The following is a 23317-nucleotide window of genomic DNA, read 5'->3' on the forward strand; positions in this document are numbered from 1 at the left end:
TGCTCTTATATGGAAGAAAGGTCAATGAGATGCATGAGAAAGATACAGACTAGATTCAGGGTGGTAGTTACCTCTGGCGAACATGGTTTGGGATTGGGAACCGAGATCAGAAAATAGCCCAGTCGGGGCTCCAATTCCATTGGTAACTTGGGATTTCTCAAGCTGAACGATAATAGATGGGTATTTATTCCATTCTTCTCTGTATCTTTGTGATATGTATGAAATACTTCATTATTAAAATTAAATCAATCAAACTTCAAACAAAATACTAAAAGATGGGATAATGAAGAGGTAGCACAATTGAATGGAGAAAGAACACAGTCTGTGAAGTACAACAGATGTGGTCTTGAACCCCAGTTTCCCTGCTCTCAAATCATGTGACAGTAGCCTGGTGACAACATCACAGAGCCTCATGTGATAAATTTGAGTCTTAGCAATATGAGTATAAACATTATGCTTGTCTACATAGAAAACACAAAAAAATCTGCAGACAATTTATAAGATCTAAGCAGAGCCTTCAGCAAGACTGTTGGATAGAAGAGCAATATACAAAAATCAACTGCATTAGACAGAAAATGTAACTTTTAAATATAGCAGTTTTTAAAAATAGGGGTATTAACCACAGTACCTTTATCTTGTGGCAAGAATCCACTCCCTGCCATCCTACAAGGAAAGTGCCTAGCAGAATGGCTGGCCTCCAGCAAACCTGCTTTCTGTGGCTCAACCATACCGATCTTTCAGAACCCTGAATCTTTCTCCAACCACAGGACCTATTTACATGCTAATGCTGTGTACTTTACTTCAAAGCACTCATCTGACTGGGTAATTAAGCACTTACCTGAGCAGTAATTTGATTAACTTCCATCTCATCACTAGGCTTTTAGTTCCATGATCTTTAAGACCTGATGTTTCCTGGCTCCTTCAGTACGTTCTGGATAAAAAGTGAATGCATAAACACTTAATAAATAATAACTACTGATCTTTTATTATTTTGTAACTTGACCAAGGCCATGCAGCTAGTAAGTGAAAGAGCTGGGATTCAAGGTCCTCTGAAGGAGTGCAGACGTCCATACCCCTGGCCTGACCTGATGTATTTGAGTTTCCTAAAGGAAGGTCTGCTGGGTCATGAAACATAATGGGAGCTTGAAAAAGGAGTGTCTAAGCCATTGGTTTTTGATTAGAGTGATTTTGCTCCATATGGAGTACTTGGCAATGTCTAGGGATATTTTTGATTGTCATGACTGAGGGAGGGGTATGTTGCCGGCATCTAGTGGGCAGAAGTCAGGGATGCTGGTAAACATCCCACTGTGAACAAGACAGCTCCCACAACAAAGAATCACCTGGCCCAGGTGTCTGTGGTGCTGAGACTGAGAAACCCTGGTCCATGCCATCCAACCATGCATCCTGGAATTAGGGCCATATTTTAATCACCCCTGGAAGATAAGAATCTTGAAGAGCAACCTCTTTTCCCCTCAGTCACTGTAGATTTGAGTAATTAGGCTGCTCCCTAGTGAAGTCTTTTGGATGTTCATCTCAGTGGTTTTCAAGTGGCCAGCACTCTGGAGGTCTACCCATTAACTCTGAAATCCTAAAGAGCTCTGCTTTATCTTTCTTTTTTTAACAACTCTGATTTTTTTCTTCTTGGACCTTTTAGAGGCCTCTGGGTGAAAACTAATTCTTTCCATTACCTTTTAGGTTTTAGTTTCAGTAGGTTTTTTTTTTTCCTTCTTCTTCTGTTTTTAACACTAAGAAATGCTTCTCAGTCATGGAAAGATGGGAATAAAATATTTTAATGAGCTTTTTTACAGCATGGAGTCCCTAAGGGAATAACTGTGACTTTCCTGGTTGTACTCCCAACCCTTTCCGATGCTTTGGTGTACTGTGTGTATTTTTATTTCACCCCAAACTGAGAGTTGTTTTCTCTTCCACCCACAATGGTGATGACTGCTAATGGGCTTATTAACTAAGGTACATTGTATCACTGCCTCTTGGATCCATTAGAATGTGCTGTGAGTCAGGGATGCAGAACAGAGCTCCTGGAGAAGAGGAGGAAGATCTACAAGAAAACATCAGCATCGCAGTGACCTCAGGGATAGTGTTCTGGATTCCAGAGTCTAGCTGGAGATACCTTGATATTACAGGGTGACAAGAAGTAGGTTTTATTCATAACAGGAGAGACATCAATAACCCAAGGTGTATGGCCAAGGGCTAGAAATGTCTTGGCTTAATAGAATATTTGCTCGTAGTAAAAAAATTCTGCTGCAAATGGTCAATGTGACAGTTACCTTGAGAACAAATGGAGGTGAGAATTGTGGCTCCACAGGTTAAGAACCTGACATAGGGCCTGTGAGAATATGAATTCAATCCCTGGCCTCAAGCATTGGGTTAAGAACCTGGCGTTGCTGCAAGCTGTGGTGTAGGTTGCAGATGTAGCTCAGATCCCACGTTGCTGTGGCTGTGGTGTAGGCCAGCAGCTGTAGCTCCAATTCAACCCCTAGCCTGGGAACCTCCACATGCCAAAAAAAAGAACAAATGAAGGTCAACCTTTTGCTAATGAAGTTGAGTACCAACAAGATCCAAAACTTCCTCCCCTTCACCTCCATTATTTAGGAGCTCAACAGACGACTTAATCTCTTTAATCCCCAGATTCCTCCTTGGGGCCGGTGTTAGTACATCCTTCACTAGGTTTTCATAAAGATTGTCTGAGTGAGATAATGATGTAAATAGGCAGATCCCCATGCCTAAGGCATATAATAAACTGGCATTATCATTGTTACTACCAATCCTAGTTAGTTCTGCACAATTTTCCCATCCCTAGAAAAATCTGAAAGATAATCTTATGATTGGATATAAAATATAATTAAATAAGGTGGGATTCTGTTATTTTTCAAAAAGATTCCTTGAGCACATTTTATTACCTGAGGTAAAGGAAAATGCTTCTTTACCAGATGTATTTTGAAATAAAACAGGAAGACAACCCACTGATTGGAATTAATATGCAGTCTCTTTTTCCCCTAATTTGGCTTTCTTGTCATGTGACTAGTTATAAACCCTTCAGTGTTAAGATTCAAACCCTTCATTCAGTGTTGAGACTCTCAGAGTAAAATCAAAAATAAACTGCAAATGTAAGACATCAATAATTGGTTGTGTTTGTGTTAGAAGAAATGAGAGGAACACTCTCTGACCATATTATGTCGAATTTTAAATTTACAGATTCATGCATCATATACATAAATACATGAGGTATTGTGTTGTTAGGTTCCCCGGGGAAAGAAAGGCACTTTTGCGTATCTTCGTGTTTCTGTCACCTAATTTTACACCTACCCAGATGGAAGATTCTTGCTACTTGTTATGGGAACAAAATTAATATTTTCTAAATGTTAAATGCTCATGACAAGTCTCACATGACCTGTTTGAACTACTAAATTAAAAGCTCAGGAAATCACCATGTTCTGAATCTTAAAGCAAAAACTTAATGCTTTGTTTAGTATCTCCAGCTTTATCACACAAAAAAAGTTAAGGCAAAATTGGGTAGAATGAAACTGAATATTCTATTTATAAAGTATGTCTAATGGTCTGAATGGGACTAAGGACAGTGGGTTGTCATGGTGACGGTATGTGGGGTTGTTAAGCACAAAGACAGTGTCAGAGCATAAAAGGAGAATATTTGGAGAAATATTCAATTATTCTTTTCTTAGGCAAAGGTCCTAACAACCATCATTCGAGGATGATGATAATATAGCAAAGTAGCCAGGGATTTAAATTTAAGCCTGTGCCCTTTGAACTCCAATGTAATAATCAAAGAGGACTGAGTCATTCACTCAACAGGCATTTAATCAGTGCCTCTGTGGGCCAGGCACTTCTAGGTTTGGGACTAAATAGCTAGCTAGGATTCTCTACTAAAGCAGACATACTGGGATTGGTAAGGGGATGGATTAGTCCAATTAGGCTGCAGACTGGGTGGCTTTACAAACAAGAAACATTTATTGCTCACAGTTTGGGAGGCTAGAAACCCAAGATCAAGGTTCTAGCAGAGTTGGCTGAGGGTCTTTTCCAGATTGCAGATTTCTCATCGTATCCTCATGTGGCAGAATAATGGGCAAAGGATCTCTCTGGAGCCTTTGAAAGGGCACTAATCCCATTCAGGAGGGCTCCACCTTCATGACCTTGTTACCTCCCAAAGGCCTCCCCTCCTATGAGCTTCACCTTGGGGTCGGGATATCAACACACGAAATGTTAAAGGGACACAAACATTCAGATCATAGCAGGGGGTAACATTAGAAAGTTACTTGCTTTCTTTGAACCTCAGTTTCCTCATTTGTTATATCATTACACCCACAGAGAATATTATCAGAATCTGTTCAGAGCCCTACCAGACTCCCTTGGTTCCTGGAATCCAGGTGTCTTTAGCATCTATGCCATTCATTTGATATGTGTTGCCTGTGGCCTTGTGCTTTGTAAGAATCACATCATAATCATGAAACAACACGGCTGCAGGCAGTACCTGTAGTACATATCATACTTTGCTTAATTCTTATATCCAAGAAAGTTAAATATACAGATGTAAGCAGGGAGGAAGATAGCAGGACTGTAAAAGCAGAGGATTTCTACTCAAATGGAAGCACGAGGAAGAAGGCAGGGAGGTAAAGCAGGAAAGTGAAAGGAATGAATTTGTAAATGGCAGGGGGTGATCTAAAGGGAGGCGGTGGAGGAGAGCCATTCTCCAACACAGCCTGCTTTTGTGTTTCTGCATTCTGACTCTTTTGTGTTCTGCCTCTCTTTCTTTTCTTTCTTCTCACTCTTTTTTTCTTTAATAAGCTTTTTATTTAAAAATAATTGTCAATTTACAGAAAAGTTACAAGTATCGTATAGAGAGTCCCCATACATATGTACTCACCTGCTAGGGCTGCCACAACAAGATACCACAGCCTGGGTGATACAAACAACACAGTGCTGGAGGCTAGAAGTCCAAGATCAAGGTGACATCAGGCTTGGTTTCTGGTGAGGCATCACTTCCTGGCTTGTAGACAGCCCCCTTCTCACTATTTTTCCTCCATGCCCTTTTTGTGTGCACACAGAGAGAGAGACAGAGAGAGGAGAGACAGGGAGAGAGAGTCAGAGATGGAGACAGAGATATCTGGAATCTCTTCCTCTTCAAATAAGGAAACCAGTCTCAACAGATTAGTATGCCACATTTATGACCTCATTTCACCTTAATGATCTCCCTAAAGACCCTCTCTCCACATACAGTCACATTGGGGGTTAGGGCTTCAACATATGAACTGGGGTTAGAGGACACAATTTAGTCCATCATAACACCCCTCACCCAATTTTCTACTGTTCTTGCCTGCAGGCTACAGTTCAGTGACTGACCCCTCTCTTGGGCAGCTGGATAAAGAAAGGGTATTAAGAAAGGCCAGCACACTCCCTTTTAATTAGATCTCCTTTTAGCTGAGCAATTATGTATCCAGCTTAAAAATCAGGATTTTCTTACTAAAGGAAAAGGGAGAATAAACATCGTTAGGCAGCAATGTCTGCCACGATGTCTAACACACGATAGGAGCTTGGTGACTCCTAGTTCCTCTGACTCTGAAAGCAAGAATGGGTCTGAACTACATTTAAAAGGCATTGCAGGAGTTCCCGTTGTGGCACAGCAGAAACGAATCCCACTAGGAACCATGAGGTTGCAGGTTCGATCCCTGGCCTCACTCAGTGGGTTAAGGATCCTGCAGGGCCATGAGCTTTGGTATAGGTTTCAGACTCGGCTTGGATCCTGCATTGTGTGGCTGTGGTGTAGGCTGGTAGCTGTAGCTCAGATTCGACCCCTAGCCTGGGACCCTCCATGTGCCGCGGGGGCGGCCCTAAAAAGAAAAAAAAAAAAAAAAAAAAAGGCATTGCAGCTAGAATTGATGGTGAGTGATTAGTTGTAAGGGGAAAGTGACGGTGGGCAAAAAATTCAAAGATGGTTGAGTTCAGAGCAAAAAAACTGAGGCCACTGAGAAGGTTTAGAGGCCCAATAGGAGGTAATAGTAGGATGGAAGAGACTAATACAAACAATATCACTTTAAGAGGTTTGTGGGGTCCAGATTCTTGGGGCCAGGGAATTAAAGATGTTGGATGTAATTAAATTGTTGGACATGGCTAAAAGCAGTGTATATGAACACTTCATTATCCAGTTTGCACGAAATGCTGGGAAAAGTTTTATATGCTCTGCATTCAAATTCAACAAGACAGCCATTTGATCTCAGAGGAATCAGAATCCAAGGAATTGCTTCTCTATAATAGTCTATAAGGTGTTGAAGCCTGAGACAGAGTCCTCCATTCTGAATTCAATCTCAATTATTCTCCCTGAGTTATGAAAATGGCAGAAAGATAATTTGCTTTCCCAGTGACACAAAAACCTCTTTCTGCTCACTACGAATATGCTTTTGTTTCAAGAAGGGACAATTCTACATCTTGATGTGGGGAGTTCATAGCTCTGGATGGAAGAAAAAGTGTCGCTGAATAACAAGATATTTCATAAATTCAAATTTAGAAGTATAACCTTCAGAGTAATTTTTTCCCTGGAAATCATAAAGCTCTTGATGGCTATAAAACAACTTGACAGTAGTCAGAGCAGGGTAGATCTACCTAAGCACCATTAAATGTGCTCATTTTATTTCCTTTCTGTTCTTTATGCTCTACTTCCTCTAAACGTCTTTAAATTATTCATTGCACTGCAGGGAAATCACTCAAAAGGACTATCTCTAGATATCACTCATACTAAAATGAAGTGGTCCCTCCTCTCCCAACTTCATTTACTGACCATTCAGAAGCCTCTATCACATCCAACAGCCTTCCTCTCCACCATGTGCCCCGCCACCAGTTTAGACAACTTTCATACCCACGCTGAAAATTTACCACTCAATTATCTTGGTTCCCAGACCTTATCAGTAAACAGAGAGTCCTCAGAAAGCCGAAGAAATTAACCAAGCTAATGAATTAGAAAGCAAACAGCAAAGTAGAATTAATAAATAAAATCACAGCCTTTTCTTCCAAAAAAAAATTTTAAAAAAGAATAGCTAAGATTAATTGAGGAAAAGAGATAAACCAAAAAAATGTACAACTTAGTGAGAAAGACAGTAAAACCACAGATGGGGATGCATTTGAAAGTTCATAATAAGGTACCATGTGTAGCTTTTTGCCAATGAATTTGAAGGTCTAGGTGAGAGTGTTGATTTTTTTAGAAGAAAAATATTTTAATTGACTCAAGGATAAATAGAAAATCTGAATGTTTCAATAGTCACTGAAAAAAATTGAAAAACTTACCAAAGATCTGTTTCTAAAAAATTTACCCTACTCAAAGAACAGATGGCTCCTGTGATATTTAAATTTTTGCTGAACATGCAAAGACTGAAGTCTTTCCAGTTCATTTTGGAAAACTAGCATTCTAGTATACTAAATCCGACATAGACAGCACAAAAGGTAAAGCACAGATCAATTTCATTGATGAATATGGTGGTTTCTTAAACAGTGAAGATGTAGATAGAATTTCAGTGCCAAATAATCCCAGGTTTCTCCTTTTTCTGCCATAAATCCTCTTTTCCCATACTATGGTAGGAAAGGAAATTAAAGGAGCAGAAATCAGAATTTGAGACTTCAGAAAAGACCAAGGCAGACTCCCAAATGTAATGTAAAGAAATTCTGAGGTGTTGAAAAATGACTCCCAAATTATCACAGCCAAGCTTTCAAATCTAAAGGTGGTTTAGTAGCTCACAAAGCCAATACTGAGGATGAGTGGTTCATCTAGATTCCAGAGGTTACAACCTAGAGACTCAGGTCTTCCAGGAAAAAACACTCTCTGCTATAGCTCATGTACAATTTGCCTGTGATAGATTTCTGTGTCTGATTCTCAAGCTTGGAATCAGCACATCACAGGAGTCAAGTCAGTGACTGCTCCTTAACTTTACCTAAGACAACCTATTTTTTCTTGGATCATTCCCAGAAAACATGATCCAAGGAGGAGTAATGGCAATATGACCACAGAGGTACTTAAGATCTGGTTCAAAAGAGAAAGAGGAAGATTGTCAAGTTGAGATGGGAAAGAATTAGAAATCAGACACACACACACACACACACACACACACACACACACACACACACAAACTCTCTCTCTTTCTCTCTGACTAAAATGTCCTGAACAGGGTTTGGAAGCTCACTAGTGTTGCTGCAACAACCCCTCCCATCTCACTGGCTCTCTTGTAATATAACCTTGTCATTCCTTCATCAAAAAATGGGGTCTATTTCCCCTTCCTTTAAATCTGAGCTAAACCTGTGACTTACTTCTTGGTCAACTTTTTATTTTAAATAATTTTAGTTTGTAGAAAAGTTGAACACATAATAGAGTGGGTTCCTGTGTACCCTTCACCCAGCTTCTCATAATGTTAATATTTCACATGACCAGGATATATTTCTCTGATATATTTTGATCGATGGTATTCAATGGTTGGAGCATAACTTCTTAGACTAGGTTTGTAATGCTCTCTTTTAGAGCCCCATGTCCAGGAAGTAACAAACCCAGGCAGCCCATGTGGGAGACCCAGTCAGAGAAAAGCCAAGGGCCCAGCCAATAGTCCCAGCTGAGCTCCCGGCTGGCCCCTGGCACTAACAGCCCACAATGTGATTGAGGCCATTAGGGTCCTTCAGCCAACCTGGGATTCCAGCTGACACCGCAGAATGCAGGAGAACAATCTGGTCAACCCATAGAATCCGAGACATAATACACTGTTATTGCTTTAAGTCTCTAAGTTTGGGGTAGTTTATTATGCTCCAATACATAACTGAAACACCAACTTTAACTAGTTTGACATTTGTACTGAGTCTGAGGACTAAATGAAGTTAATCTGGGCAAGCTGGATCCGAAAAAGAAGAGGAAATGATACAAGTAAAAAATGATTTGGATAAGCAATATTCTATCTCTCTCATTCAAGCATGCTCATCTTCTTTATTATCAGACTCAATACAAAGCCAAGGTGTTTTTCAGTGATAAACCCTGGCTTTAGTGATGGGACACTTACGATCAACCTCACTAGTGGAGGAAGGCTGATAAGAAGCCTTTTAAATTTTTATTTGAATTAAATAGTATACATGTTTACCTATTCAAAGATTATATTTTAAAAAAGAATCTGCAGATGCTTGAACTAATTTGGTTAGTCATATATTTCTTCTAAGCTTAGCAGTGAAATTAGCAGTTACAAAAATGGAAGATAAGCAGGACCTTTTGTGAACTTTAGATCAGGAGTCTGCAAATTTTTTCTATCAAGAGCCAGATAGTTTTAGGGTTTGCAGGCCAAGAGACAAAACAACAATATTATATAGATACTTATATAAAAAGAGGTTTTTTTGCTGATGAAAGTCCAGGTACTTTAACAATAATTGAGTAAATTTTTTGTAATATACATCTATGAAGGAAAAGAATAGCATTCTCTTTTGTGAGGTATAAACATTTTCTTATTCAGAGTTCAAATGCAAAACCCATCCTTAGCTCATGGATTGTACAGGAACAGGTAACAGGCCACATCTCACGCCATCTGTAGTTTTTTCTACCTTCTGCCCCTTTGGGAGAAGCTATATTGCCCTGGGCTCTGAGTGGTCCTGCACAGCCTTGCTTGGTATGCCAAAAGTGCAGGGCCCTGATGCTATTTACCAGTCCATCAGCAGGAAGCAATCTTGAGGGATGAGGCACATCTCCCCAAGACAAGGAGTAATCTCACTCTAAAAGTGAAAGATTCCCCAAGATCAGTGTTCTGTAATCCAACTCAGTGTGTCTATAGGCATTCATCGAGGGCTATTTGCAGTGTCTCCAAGAGACTTGGGGGCCATGGGACTCTGATTCAAATGAACGTGAAAGTTTACTGCTTTTGCTATGATTGGTCATATCTTTGTCTCTGACCCCAGAGTCTCCTGTCTTTTGCCATCATCCATGATTACCTGTTTGCTCGTAAATAGGGTAAGGTCTCAGACACTTCATGGTTCTTGCCATGAATTCCATCCATAAAATAGATAACCAACAAGGACCTATTGTATAAGCAGAAGGAACTATATTTAATATCTTATAATAACCTACAATGGAAGAGAATCTTATATATGTATATATGAGACTAAATCACTTTCCTATACACTTGAAACATTACAAGTCAACTATACTTTATTAGAAAAAAAAAAAGCTAAGGTTTCTTAAAGGAAAATCAATTCCACATTGGACGAAGTTGGAATGCAAGGAAGAGACTGGCCTCGAGGCACCACTCCAGCTCCTGATCATAGGGAGAGCTGTGGAGGTGACATTTGGTGGAGCAGGAGGGCACAGATTGGAAAAATCGCCACTGAGTCAATATAGCCCGTGGTCCAGGCAGTAGAAAGAATAGAGTCCTAATGGTAAAAATTTTTCCAGTCTCAATGGAAAGATTATCATTTTTAATTGTGTTTTAGCCAAAGATATAAAACACACTACTGGTAATCCTTGAGAAAGAGAATCCTAGAATAAATCATTTCAAGTCAAATTCCAGAAAGAACACTAAGGAGTAAAAAGTCTCTTTTCTATCAAGAGCCTAAATATTTCCTTTCCGGTATTTTTTTCCATGGCATATAACAGGAAATAAAAATATATCAGTTTTGTAATAGTTTTGCAGGGCTGCCATAACAAAGTACCACAAATTGGATGGCTTAAAATAATGGAGGAGTTCCCTTTGTGGCTCGGGGGTTAAGAACCCAACATAGTGTCCACGCCAACTAGTGTCCACGAAGATGAAGGTTTGATCCCTGGCCTTGCTCAATGGGTTAAGGAGCCAGCATTGCTTATGGTTGTGGCATAGGCCGGCAGCTGCAGCTCTGATTCAGCCTCTAGCTCTGGAACTTCTATATGTCGAAGGTGCAGCCCTGGAGTTCCTGTCGTGGCGAAGTGGTTAACGAATCCGACTAGGAACCATGAGGTTGCGGGTTCAATCCCTGCCCTTGCTCAGTGGGTTAACGATCCGGCGTTGCCTGAGCTGTGGTGTAGGTTGCAGACGCGGCTCGGATCCCGCATTGCTGTGGCTCTGGCATAGGCTGGCAGCTACAGCTCCGATTAGACCCCTAGCCTGGGAAACTCCATATGCCGCGGGAGCGGCCCAAGAAATGGCAAAAAGACATAAAAAAAAAAAAAAAAAAAAAGATGCAGCCCTAAAAAGAAAGAAAAAAAATGGAAATTTATTGTCTCACAGTTTTGGATGCTAAGACATCTCAAATCAAGATATCAGTGGGGCCATGCTCACTCTGAAATCTTTAAGGGGGACTCCTTCCTTGCTTGGCCAAACTTCTTGTGGGCAGCTGGCTGCCTTTGGCATTCCTGGGCTTGCAGTTGCAATGCTTCCATCTCTGCTTCATCATCACATGGCCTTCCCCCCTCCTGTGTCTGTATTTTTTCTCTTCTTATAAGGACCCCCGTCATATCGGACTAAGGGCCATTTCAACACCAGTGTGACCTCATATTAACTAATTGCATTTGCCATGACCCTGTTCCCAAATATGGCCACATTCTGAGGTACTGGGAGTTAGGACATCAATATATTTTTGGGGGCAACACAATCCAACCCATAACAAGTGTTTACAACTCACAATATTGTTGTGTTTTTCCAACATGACTGTGGGAAAACACACCTCTACGGTGTGTTCTAATAGTTTAGCAAACCAGGGTTCATTTGGGCGTGGGTCCACGTTTTAAAGACTTGTCTCATGGGAATGGGTTACCTGGTGACAGAACAATTGAGCTGATTATCCATATATGTAGAACATGCTGACCTCAGCTCCCTGCACTGTGAATTCTGGAGACGTGTGCCAATGTGACTGCTCTCTTGGCTTCAAAGAATCACTATTTTGCAACTTTGAAGGAAGGGTTTGGACTGCTGAGCTTTGGTTCTAACTAGCATGTGAAAACTGATGGTCATACTGGTAAGTTTATTGTTGTTCATGGGGTTTTGGTTCCATTTTTGCCTTTTTGGTTTTTTGGTGTGTGGGTTTTTTTGTTTGTTTGTTTGTTTTGTTTCCTGATACCAAACATATGATGTTTTTTCCAACACCAATTTTCTGATGCTGATGCTATGGGCTCACTGCCTTTGCTCCAACTTCTCCTTGTATAAACTCACCCCAGCCACACAGACCAAGGATATAGATACTTACAGTTTGATCTCACACCAACTGTGTTAAAAGTTTGCAAGGACCAGAGGACTAAAGGCTGTTTTCTGAAAGAAGTAAAGAGAATATGCTTGTGGGGGAGGGAATGAACAAAAACCCTCCACTCTGTACCAGTGTTGGCATCAGATCCCATAAGTTAAAGGGCTCAGTGCCAAAAGACTGCCCCAACTTCTAAAATAAGCTCGAATGAGGTGCCTGGACCGTCCACACTTCTGCCTTACTGCAATTTGAGAGCCCTCCACCCTCTGCTTTGATAATTTGCTAGAATGGCTCACAGAACTCAGAAAAACACTTTACTTATGATTATAAGTCTATTATACAAGATACACCTCAGGAGTTCCCTGGTGGCTCAGCAAGTTAAGGATCCAACATTTCCACTACTGTGGCTTGAGTCTCTGCTATGATCCAGGCCCAAGCAGGAAGTTCTATGTGCTGTGGGTGTGGCCAAAAAGTAAATAAACAAATAAATAAAGATACAACTTGGAACCAGCCAAGTGGAGGAGATACACAGAGCAAAGTATGAAGGGGTAGTGCTGAGCTTACCTGCCTTCTCAAGAGGCACCACCCGCCCAGAACTCCATGTGTTCACCAGTCCAGAAACTCTCAAGAGTTTTATATCCAGCCCACTTCCCCTCCTTTGATCATCTAGGGGTGGGGCTGAGAGTTCCCAAGCTGTAAAACCACAAGTTTAGTCTGCAGTGAGGAGCCCCCATCCTAAGACCATCTAGGAACCCCACCCTAGGTCACCTCAAGGGCACAGGCTCAGGTGTTCCCCCAAAGGGTTCATTATGAGTAATACAAGACACTCTTATCCTTCAGGACCTTTCAAGAATTTTAGGAGCTCTGTGCCAGGAACTAGGGACAAAGACCAAATATATATAGAACACACACACACACACACACATATAGCCCAATCATGAGTTATGTGTTCCTTTGAAAACCATCTGGAATATCTACTAGACTCTTGATAGATATCTGTGGAATGAATAAAAGAGAGACACAGAAAATCCATTTTACATAAGCCATGCTGGAAAGTCAAGTCTAATGCAAAACTGTAAAGATAGCACAGGTGTCTACATCACCCACCATCCTTCTCCCATCCCCAACCACAACCTTCCCAGGGGTGGCGACAGGTCCTTTTCCCCAGCTTCTGCTCAGCCCCATTCACCCTTCTCTTGTCTTCTCTTATACGCTCTCTCCTTGACCTGTATTCTGGTCAGCTCCAACCCCTTTCGCTTGACATCTTCCAGCCAGGACTAGCCTTGTGCTATGGTTCTAACCAACAAGTGGAAGCATGTTGAATGGGGCATCTGGAAAACTTTGCTTATGTAATAAAAAATGACAGGCTTAGCTGACACACCCTCTTTATTCCTTCCTTTAGGTTTGGTGTGCATGATGTGGAATAGTTGGCAAACTTAGTGTAAAGAATTCTCATTCTTTAAACGAGTGCACTGTTAACCCTGGTACACTGTTGCCAAGAGTGCAAATTGGCACAGTCACTATGGAAAACACTATGAAGTTTCCTTGGCAAGTTGGAGATAAAGAACATAAGCTACTTACCGTAGTCCTTGGCACTACAGTGCTTGCTAAGAGGAGACTTTTTTTTTGGCCACACTCATACCACGCAGAGGTTCCTGGGCCAGGGATGGTACCTGAGTCACAGCAGTGACAACAGTGGATCCGTAACCCCCTGAGATGCCAAGTAACTCCCAATGCTTGCTAAGTAGACTAATGATTGTAGATATATTTTAAAATCCTAGATTGTTTCATGATTTAGATTGGATAGACAAACAAGTTTAAGTCTATTCATCATGAAGAACTGGCAGAGCACAGGAAAAAGGCAATATTTTTCTCTTTATGTATTAATGTATGTCTATGTTTTGGTTTTTAGTAGGTGCACACTGGCGATCAGCCTTGGAAATTTTTGTAGGTCTTCCGTATTGTCATGATAAGTTGGGAGTTACTGGGTTAAGAGGTCAGGTAACAATTTAGTGTAGGGAGCATCTGTGCTGGCAGCTTCTCAAAACTTGAAGAGGAACTTCAGGAAAATTAATCAGTGCCAAAGGACAGGGTGGAGAGCAGAAATAACCTAGTGACCCTTCAGGAAAGCGGTATAAGTATCAGGCCAAACCATCCCTCCTATAGGAGACTACATAAGGCTGGGCTTGTTCAGTCTGCAAATCCTATCTAATAAAAGAGTCTAAAAACTTTGGAGAATTAGTGCCTTTTTTCTCCCACATGTTTTTCTGTGTCAGTCTTTCTTTGCAAGAGAAAACAACATTGTATCCAGGAAAGCATTGGCATGAAAACGTGTGGGACTGTGACACCTGGAAATAGCTGGAACCTTAGAAAAATACTGCTCTTACTAGCCTGGTACACTATTAAGGAAGGGAATCAGCAATTATTATTTTAAAATGGGGTGTTTTTATTCTAATTTCAAGTGGCAATTTAGAAAAAAACACTGCACTTAATTCTATTCATTCTAGCATCAATTTTTCCAACTTATGAATATTTTGTACTCTTTTACAAAAACTTTGTTCTTTGGGGGGAAAAGATACATATTCATTATGTGTAGTAAATTCGACTACAAAATTCAGCACAAAGAAGAAAGCAAAAATCCTGCAAATTTTATCACCTAGAGGGAGATGTTATGGATAATATTTGGCACCTATGCTACTTCCAAGCATCTCTCTAGGGGCAAGTGTGTGTACATATACATCCCTCTTCTAAGTGTCTATCAATATATAGACACACACATACACACAGATGCCTATATATGCAATTTTGTGTGGTATGTGATGTGGGCATCTTTCTGTGTCAATACATCTCTTTAAATTTTTTTATTAAAGTATAGTTGGTTTACAATAGTCTGTCAATTTCTGCTGTACAGCAAAACGATTCAGTCATACACACACACACACACATACGTACATATATATATTCTTTTTCTCGTATTATCTCCCATCATGTTCTATCACAAGTGATTGGATATAGTTCCCTGTGCTATACAGCAGGACCTCATTGCTTATCCATTCTAAATGTAATTGTTTGTATCTACTAACCCCAAACTCCCAGTCCATTCCATTCCCTCCCCTTGAGTAACCGCATGTCTGTTTTCCACGTCTGTGAGTCTGTGTCAATAAGTTTGAATGTACATCTTTGTTTAATCAAGAAACATGTCTAAGGAATAACATGCAGCTTTAGAGAAAAAAATTCTTTAAATTCTCTAGAACAATTTTTTAAAATTATTACCAGAAATTGTTCTATGTCTAACATGTGCATGTATATTGTGTGTGTACATATATATATGTAGTTCCCTTCATGAGGGCAAACAAATGCTATCATTTACTTGCGTTTCATTCTAAAGATAGTTTACAGTTGAGCAGATTCATGTATTGCAAAAATATATACTTATGTAAATGTAAACATATATAAACTCCAAAATTTTATTTTGTCTTTTTTATATAATTGGTAGCACACTATATCCACTGCTTTGTACCTATTTTTTTAATTTAAACTATATATCTTCAATATAACTTTATCTCTTTCTAGAAGATTTTATCTGTTTTTAAAAATACTTCCTTGATATTACATTACATGGTACACCCTAATTTATATGATTAGTTTCCCTGTACCTAGACATATAAGTCATTTCCAATCTTTTGCTACTGAAAACAATACTGAAAGTAATACACTCATGAAAATATAATTTCAATGGGTAAATATGTCATTTCAGTTTCTATAAATGGAATTGATGGATCAAAAAAAAGAGGGTGCTAAATGACCCTTCATAAAAGCTGTACCAATTAAATGACCATCAGCAAGTATAAGATAATACTGTTTCCCCACAGTCTTACCAACTTCGGTGTTATCAACTTTTTCATCTTTGCAATGATGAAGAAAAATAGTGTAAAATGATTTTCATTTTCATTCATCTTCTTATGAGCAAAGTTAAGCATTATTTATTTATTCATTCATTCATTCATTGTCTTTTTAGGGTTGCACCTGTGGCATATGGAAGCTCTCAGGCTAGTGGTCAAATTGGAGCTGCAGCTGCCAGCCTACACCACAGCCACAGCAACTCGGGATCAGAACTGAGTCTGCAAACTACACCACAGCTCACAACAATACTGGATGTCCTACGCATTGAGCAAGGCCAAGGATTGACCCTGCATCCTCATGGATACTAATTGGATTCATTTCCACTACACCACAATGGGAACTCCCAAAAAACTTTTTAGAAGATACATTATGGTTGTTGTCGGGACATATTCATTCTCTGACTGACCAGATCTGCGCATACGGATCCTCCATCAGATTAGTATCTGAACGGCATCAATAAGAAATCCTGCCATTCACGGTCCACTCTTACTGATTTACTAGTGAGTTGGGCTTTTTCATCCTAAACTTACTGCAGAAATATCCAACCTTGACAATTAAAAATTAATTTTCCAGGAGTTCCCGTCATGGCGCAGTGGTTAACGAATCTGACTAGGAACCATGAGGTTGCAGGTTCGGTCCCTGCCCTTGCTCAGTGGGTGAACGATCCGGCGTTGCCGTGAGCTGTGGTGTAGGTTGCAGACGTGGCTCGGATCCTGCGTTGCTGTGGCTCTGGCATAGGCCAGTGGCTACAGCTCTGATTCGACCCCTAGCCTGGGAACCTCCATATGCCGCGGGAGCGGCCCAAGAAATAGCAAAAAAAAAGACAAAAAATAATAATAATAATAATTTTCCCGATCAATTATTTTTTCTTTGACTTTTTGACAGACACGGTACTATACTTACTCCCACTACTTCACAAAGAATTAACTGACATGCACTGAAGGAAAACAGAGGAAGATTGAGCAACAACCAGAGGAAAGGAAGATCATTATCACTTACAAAATGTTTCCCCTACTGATGGATGTGTAGGTCTTTAGTGACTGTTTTCTCTTCTAGGAGATGGTTCATTTGATATTCTAATATATTTGTGTGGCTCTCTCCTCAAGCACACATAATACATCCAGGCAAATCAATATAAATTACCTAAGCTAAAAAGAGAAGGAAAAGATACCACCAAATGAACAACAATATTAAATGTTCTAACATACAAATGAAGTTCCAGATGGAGCAGAGAATGTGGCAGAACAAATATTTTAATATACAATGGCCAAGAGTGTTCAAAAATTTATGAAAGGCGTAAATCTACATATTGAGGCAGTTCAGCCAATCTCAAAGAATTGTATAAATACAAAGAAACACACTTAAACTTACCCTAGGTCAAGCTGCTGAAAACCCCAAACAAATCCAAACAACAAAAGCTAAGAGAATTTGAAGTCAGCAGAAGTAGAAAACATGAGATGCTACTGGCAGTTTTTCAGGTTGAAGGGAAATAATCACAAATCAAGGAAGGAATTAAAAGCACAGAAAAGAGAAGCATGTGGGTAAATTTTAAATACTATTTTTATTAAAAATTTAAAGAGGCTCCTACCCAAAACAAAAATAAACAATGTAATATAGGATTTATAACATATATACTAGTCAATTTTTGAAAGTTTCTCAGCTTTTTCTTTACTGACACTTTCAAAGAATATAGTCCAATTATTTTATGTCATTTCCCTAAATTTGTTTTTTCTTTCCTGATTTGTCCTTACGATTAGATTCAGGCTACCCATTTTTGATGAAATACTCCATGAATGATATTACAATCTTCTGGAAGTATCATATCTAGAGATATATGTTTATTTCTACTTAGTGGTAATACTAAGGACTTGGATGATGTGTTATCTGTTTTCCTTACTTGAAAAGTTACTATTTTTTTATGGTTAATAACTTCTGGGAAATTCTTTTAGATAATGTAATAGCATTTTCTTCATCAGATAGTCCCCCTATTACACTATATACTACCATAGATTATTTAAATTACCTTTGTGTATGTTTCTTGTCTGTATTTTTAATATGATGCTCTGATGATTTTTAAAAACTCTATTATTTGTTCTATATTTATCGATTGACATTTTACTGTAAGGAAGAGCCTACACACACACATCTTCCTTCTTTCTTTCCTTTTTTCCTTTCCAGTTTGGACACGTGTATTCTTATTTACTGCACTATAACTTATTATTTTCCTAACCTATTCTGATGTTCAAACTGTCCTGGATTTGGCTAATGGGAGACCCTTAAAGCAGGCTCGCATATCCTTTCAACATGCCCCAATTTCATTTTTAGTGCTTTTTAAATTTCTGGCACACACAAAGAAAATTCCAAGCTCTTTTTTTTTTTTTTTTTTTTTTTTTGGGCCGCACCCGCAGCATATGGAGGTTCCCAGGCTAGGGGTTGAATTGGAGCTATGGCTGCTTTTCTATGCCACAGCCACAGCAACACAGGATCTGAGCTGCATCTGTGACCTACACCACAGCTCACACAGCAACACCAGATCCTTAACCCACTGAGCAAAGCCAGGGTTTGAACTTGTATCACCAGATTCCTTTCCGCTGAGCCATGACGGGAACTCTCCAAGCTCTTTTTTTTTTTCCTTGTCTCTTCAGTCATGAACTCAATCATTCTCTGAGGGTATCTGCTTCCTTTTAGTGAGGAAATAATTTAGAAACAAATATCTAGGCAAAAAAATCACACATTAAATATAAGGATATAAATAGGATGAAATAAAAAGACAAGTTATACCATCCAAATACTAATAATTAGAAGTCTGGTATGATTATATTAATATCAGATAAAATAGACTTCAAGATAAAGGATATTGCCAGAGATGAAGTGGGATATTTCATAAAAATAAATGGGTCAATTCATTAGAAACATAATAATCCTAAGAATGTTACTTCAGAAGAAATTAGGCAAAAAAAAAAAAGACAAGAATAAAGAAAAAAATGGACAGATTAACCATCATTGGAGTTTTTAGCATGCCTCTCTCAGTAATTGATAGGACAGGTAGGCTAAAATTGGTAAGAATATGGAAGCTGTGAACAATATTAAGCAAATTAACTTAATTGATGTTATAAGATGCTATAAAAATAGCTACAGAATACACATTATTTTTAACTTCACAAGGTACATATACCCAAGCAGACCATGTGTAGGATCATAAGGAGAGAGAAAAGTTTTAAAAGCCTAGGAAGTTTTGCTGTGGCTCAGCTGTAATGAGCCCGACCAGTATCCATGAGGATGTGGGTTCAAACCCTGGCCTCAATCAGTGGGTTAAGGATCCTGTGTTGCTATGGCTGGGGTGTAGGCCAACAGCTGTAGCTCTGATTTGACCCCTAGCCAGAGAACATCCATATGCCACAGGTGTGGCCCTGAAAAGAAAAAAGAAAAAAAAATTTTTTTAAGTCTGTTTCCTGATCACAATGAATCTAGAAATCAATAAGAAAAAGAATATAATAAATTCTCCAAACAATCTCTGGTTTGGTTAGTAAGTAACACGTTTTTAAGTAACTTAAGGGCCAAAAACAAAATAATAATGAAATTTAGAAACTAGTTTTGACTGAATAATAATGAAAATATACCATATTATCTTTGAGATGCAGCTGAAATAATGCATAAATGGAAATTTATAGTTATAAGTATTTGATAAATTAGAAAAAAAGAAAAATTAACATCAATCATGTAGACTTCTGTCTCCAGAATCTAGAAAAGGAAGAATAAATTAAACCTATAGGAAATAGAAAAAAATGAAATAATTAAGAAAAAAGAAACCCATAAAGGAAATCCTACAGAATAAATCAAAAGTTTGTTCTTTAAAAAACAGATCAAAATGTAAAGGGAAAAACACAAATTACCAATAAGAGGGTAGAATAAAAGAGGAAACCATTATGGAACCTACAAATATTAAAATAATAAAAATGGATATTTTGTGAACAACTAATGGAAATATATTTGAAAACTTAGAGGAAATGGATAAATTTCTTTAAAAATACAACTTACCAAAACTGACACAAGAATATATAGAAAATCTAAAGAGCTGTATATTGTTTTTAAAAAGCAAATATGCAAGTAAAAAACTTCCTCCTTCAATGGAAAATCCAGGCCCAGATGTTCCTTTGGAGAATTTTACCAAACATTTAAGGAAGAAATAATATCAATCCTAGAAAAACTTTTACAGAGAATAGAGAGAGTACTTCACTATTGATTTATGAGGTCAGCATAACCCTGTGACTGAAACCTAAAGTGGATATTATTAGAAAAAGAAATTTGTCTCATATCTCATAAACAAAGATAGAAAAAAATCCTAAAGTGTATAGTAGCAAATAGAATTGAGTGATATATAAAAATAATACTATATCGTGATCTAGTGGAGCATTTACACCAGGAATTCAAGGTTATTTTAACTTTAGAAAGTCAATCACATAAAGAAAATAAAGAGGAGGAATATAAAGTCATCTCAGTAGAAGTAAAAAAAATGGATAAAATTAATACTTGTACATGATAAAATCAAACAAACAAAACTCTCAGCAAATTAGGATGAGAAAGTTTTTCAAACTAATAAAAGATATCTAACAACAAAATCCTTGAGCTAATACTATCCCATAAAACATTGGATGCTTTTCCCCTAAGATTAAGAAGAGGGCAAAGATGTTTACTCTCACAATTTCCATTTAACAGGGAAATAAAAGTCTTAGCTCATATAATAAGAATAAATATAACAAATAGAGTAAAAGTATAAGTAGAACTGCCACTATTTGCAGATCACATGATTACATAAGTAGAAAATCTAAAAGAATCAACATCAATGGTTGGGACTAATCAGAGAATTTAGCAAAGTCATAATAGAAGGTCAGTGTCTTAAAATGTCAATGGCATTTCCACATACATGCAATAAGCCATTGTATAACGAAATATTAAAAAACAGTCCATTTATAATAGCATAAAAACAGCAAATACCTAGAAGTAAATTTAACAAAAGAAAAGCAGATTCTTTTATGCTGAAAGCTATAAGAGAAAACTACCCCAAAAAAACCAAAGAAACAAAAAACCGAAAACAAAAAACTACTGCTGAAATCTAAACTACTACTACTGAAATTAAAGATCTAAATAAATGGAAAGACAGACGAGGCTCATGCATCAAACTCATCATTGTTAAGTTGTTGATTACCATCCCAAACAAAATACCAGTAGGCATTTTTTTTTAGATATTGATAAATTGATTTTAACATATATGTGGAGAAAAGGACCTGAAATAGTACAATAATCTTGATTTAAACAGATAAATTTGGAGGAAATATACTAAAAGATTTCAAAACTTAACAAAAAACTCCACTAATTAAAACAGTGAATTTCCTATTTGGCATAAGGATAAATCTGTAGATTAATGGATTAGAATAGAGAACTCATCTATTTGATGTTCAACAAAGATGTCAATAAAATTTAATACGAGAAAGAAAGGACTCTCCAATAAATAGTACTGAAGAAACTGAATATCCATAGAGGGGAAAAATTTATATTAACTCCTTGTTCAGACCATAGACATTAATTCAAAAAGAATCATTGACCTTTATGTGAAAACTAAAACTATAAACTTCCTGGGAAAAAATGGAATATCTCTTTGACTCTCTGAGATAAGAAAAAGTTCTTAGAGATAAGACACAAGAGGAAATAATTATTAGGAAATTCCCATTGTGGCGTAGCGGTAACAGATCCAACTAGTATCCATAAGGATGTGGGTTCGATCCCTGGCCTTGCTCAGTAGATTAAGGATCCGGCATTGCTGTGAGCTGTGGTGTAGGTCGAGAGCATGGCTCAGATCCCGCATGCCTATGGCTGTAGCATAGGCCAGTGACTGAAGCTCCGATTCAATCCTTATCCTGGGAACTTCCATATACTGCAGGGTTTGGCCCTAAAAAGAAAGAAAGAAAGGAAGGAAGGAAGGAAGGAAGGAAGGAAGGAAGGAAGGAAGGAAGGAAGAAAGAAAGAAAGAAAGAAAGAAAGAAAGAAAGAAAGAAAGAAAGAAAGAAAGAAAGAAAGAAAGAAATTACTAAACAATCCAATTATACAGAGTTCCCATCATGGCTCAGCAGAAATGAATCTGACTAGCATCCATGAGGACGCAGGATCCATCCCTGGCCTCACTCAGTGGGTTAAGGATCTGGCATTGCTGTGGCTGTGGTGTAGGCCAGTGGCTACAGCTCCAATTCAGTCCCTAGCCTGGAAACCTCCATATGCCATGGGGGCAGCCCTAAAAAGCAAAAAAAAAAAAAAAAAAAAAAAAAAAAGGATGCTACAGATTCCATCTCTGATATGTCTTTGTTCCATGTCTTCACGGCCTTTGCTATGATTCAGTGAGAAACAGTTTCATTACCCAAACAGTATTGTTTGGATTCTGTTTTCTTTCAGTTCCATTTGTAAACTGGCCAGGTTTTTTTTCTGAGGTCATTTCCTACACCAACTTGTTCATGCTATCAACATTCTGCCTTGAACTATCTAATTCCACAAGGTCATTAAGCTACATTTTCTGCCTTCAAGGGTATAGCAGATGAGAGTTTAACCAAATGTTTTGTCAGTGTATAACACAGATTGTATGTTTTCCAGCTTTCTACACTAGTTTTCATACTACCTGCCCCCATATATTTTGGGTTTTTGTAAAGACAATAACCACTTCTAGAAGCAAGGTATTAGTCATTTTTTGTTGCATAATAAACTCAGAATTCAATGATTTATAACAATAAACAACTATTTGCATTCTCATAGGTCTGCACACTGCAGTGGTTGGGCTGCTCTAGCCTGGGCTTTGTGATCCCAGGGTGAAATAATTTTCAGGTCCAATTTTTTGCTGTTATTGTTACAAGTGTTTTCATTCTTAGAGCTTCACAAAAGGTGTTCCAGCTACCTGGGGCTGATGAAAGGAACACTTTTGAAAACTTTGCTTTAGTAATGTACAGTAATACTCCGATGGCCAAATCAGGTCACAAGGACAAGCCCAGCATCAACAGGGCAGGGAAGTACATTCTACCACGATGACACTGTGGCGATGTGTAATCAGGATGGAAAGAAGTCCTGGAGACCCTTTCCAAACCAAAGGGAACATGGATTCAAATAAAAACATCAATTTTAAATTAAATTAAAATTCATCTATTTTCACTAAAGTCAGAATAAGACTGATCACTGTTATCATTAACAA

The 23317-nt window shown here is 38.4% G+C and overlaps 1 long non-coding RNA gene across 1 annotated transcript in view; it reads right to left on the bottom strand.

Annotated features, from left to right (window-relative positions):
• LOC106508846 (uncharacterized) overlaps nt 1–23317 on the bottom strand; it is a 148960-nt gene that overhangs the window by 24057 nt on the left and 101586 nt on the right. The window contains exons 4-7 of the long non-coding RNA XR_001305923.3: nt 12193–12254; nt 9970–10056; nt 4898–5060; nt 839–931 (exon numbers count right to left, since the gene is read on the bottom strand). This is a non-coding gene — a long non-coding RNA (uncharacterized LOC106508846). The remainder of the gene's footprint in view (nt 1–838; nt 932–4897; nt 5061–9969; nt 10057–12192; nt 12255–23317) is intronic.

Source organism: Sus scrofa, chromosome 1 (assembly GCF_054392235.1).
Source record: "Sus scrofa isolate SSC_HxYL_T2T_F1_AM1 chromosome 1, Sscrofa_HxYL_maternal_Yorkshire_Landrace_v2.0, whole genome shotgun sequence".
NCBI classification, from domain to species: domain Eukaryota; kingdom Metazoa; phylum Chordata; class Mammalia; order Artiodactyla; family Suidae; genus Sus; species Sus scrofa.